Raw genomic sequence first — 2,123 nt, 5'->3', positions numbered from 1 at the left:
GAGATAATATCTAAACAGTTATATTCATCCACTAGAGCTTGTTTCTGCCTGTTTTGCTCAGCCTCATAATTGGCCATCCAACCCTTGATGGCTTTTCTGGAATTCCTGATTTTGAACTGCCAAATATCTATAGCCTTAGTAAAAGGGCAGTTAGCAGTCCAGGCTTTAATAACAACCTCTCTAAAGCCCTCAACCTCGAGACACCATTTCTCAAATCTAAATTGCTTATTCTTGGGAATGGGGAAGGCACAAGTGTCAACAACCAGAGGGGTGTGGTCACTCCCCAATCTAGGAAGGGCTTTGAGTTGCACTCCAGGGAATTCAAAGGCCCAATCAGTGGACATGAAAACTCTGTCTATAGTAGCCATTACTAAATTATCCTGATTGTTTCCCCAAGTGAACTTCCTCCCATTAATTTTGAGCTCTAGCAAACCAAATTTGTTGATCCAATCATTAAAGAGGTCAGCCCAGTGCTGATTAATAGCACCAGTGTTTTTATCACTAGCCTCTCTAATTAGATTGAAATCCCCACCTACTAAAGTGGGACCTGAGCAGTCAGCTAGAATGAAATGAAGCTCATTAATGAAATCCAGTTTAAACTGGTCATAGGCAGAGCCATAAACAGAGATAACTCTCCAAACAGAGCTATCTTGTTTGTTTCTGAGTAAACAAGAAATACAGTAATTGTGTAGATCACATTGAACAATGTCAAATATGTCTGCCTTAATACCAACCAGTATCCCTCCTGCAGTATTAACAGCAGGCAGCCATTTCCATTGGAAATTGGATCTAGGATCAAAAGCTTCAAGCTGAAGGATATTAAACTCCTCTTTTTTGTCTCAGAGACACAAATAAAATCTGGGCAATTGGCTCTAATGAGCTCTTTTAATTTGTCAATTTTATTGGGGCCATTGAGCCCTCTAATATTTCAGAAAACACCTATCATTTAATAACAAAGTTAATTTTCCTTCTTCCTCTGCAGGAAGAGGTTTTTTGGACCTCAATCCAGGGGGAGTCTGAAGTAGAGGGCACATTATTATATGCCTCCACGTCTGTCTCAACATTGTCCCTAGAATCAAGCTCAGAACTTCTGAATTCCTCACCAGTAATATTTAAATTGGGAGGCATAAATACATCAGGATTTTCAGAATTAAATTTAGCCAGTCTATCTAATTCAACATGCTTAATAATGTAAACTTCTCTCTGATGTTATCACTGCTGGAGCCCAGGCTAATCCCTGAGTTTCTGCAGTATTAATCAAGAAAGCATCATCAAGACATGCAAAAGAGTTTTGAGTACCTTTTCTCAAATAAGGTTTTTCTAGGTTTTTGATTTGCTTCAATTCTTGAGCTTTTTGGATAGCAGGTCTGTCATCTTTCTTTGTTCCTGGTGCTAACCCTGGAAGCCACCACAGGCCCCCACTTATGTTGAGTGTTGATGTTCTTCTGGGTCACAGGTTTGGTCACTTTACCAGCAGCTTCAAATTGTTCCAACAGAGGGGCACCAGGATTGACATTTTGTTTTTTCTTCACCACCTCCAGGTAGCTTTTGGTCATAAGGCACCTAGTAGCTTGGAGGAGACCATATTAGAACTATTGGAATTAGGAGCAGGAGTGGAGCACTCTTGAGCAGCAGTCCCACTAGTCCCAGCAACATCAGTTTTATCTTTGAGTCTATGGTTACTAGTACCAGCATCCATATCCTCTCCAAGTAAGTCATCCTCACTTGTATCAAATTCCTCTTCAGTGTGCTTTTTCTGTGAAGGATTATCATCAGGGCCTGGTGGTAGGTCTGATTGCCCACTCCCTAACCCAGTTTCCACAAAGAACTTTAACAAATACAGTTCATGATTTATCTTCACCATTCTATCTCTGGGAATCTTGCTGGGATCTCTCACAGCAACCTGAATTCACACCTTCTCATAGAAGCTTCTGAAGATAGTGTGCCAATCTACATTAACCAGGACACCAAGCACAGTAGATATGTGAGCAATAATGTTCCAAGACATCCATTTGGGAGGTATTCCTTCTATAACAATCCATGTTTCCTCCAGATAATCAAAAGCTGGGATCTCTCCATTCCAGTCACTAAAGGAAATGGTCACCCCTTCTTTCTTCAGGTTG

The sequence above is a fragment of the Triticum dicoccoides genome, chromosome 5B (assembly GCF_002162155.2).
Source record: "Triticum dicoccoides isolate Atlit2015 ecotype Zavitan chromosome 5B, WEW_v2.0, whole genome shotgun sequence".
In the NCBI taxonomy this organism is placed as follows: Eukaryota; Viridiplantae; Streptophyta; class Magnoliopsida; order Poales; family Poaceae; genus Triticum; species Triticum dicoccoides.
The sequence above is the reverse complement of the archived record's forward strand: the minus strand, read 5'-3'. Positions refer to the sequence as shown.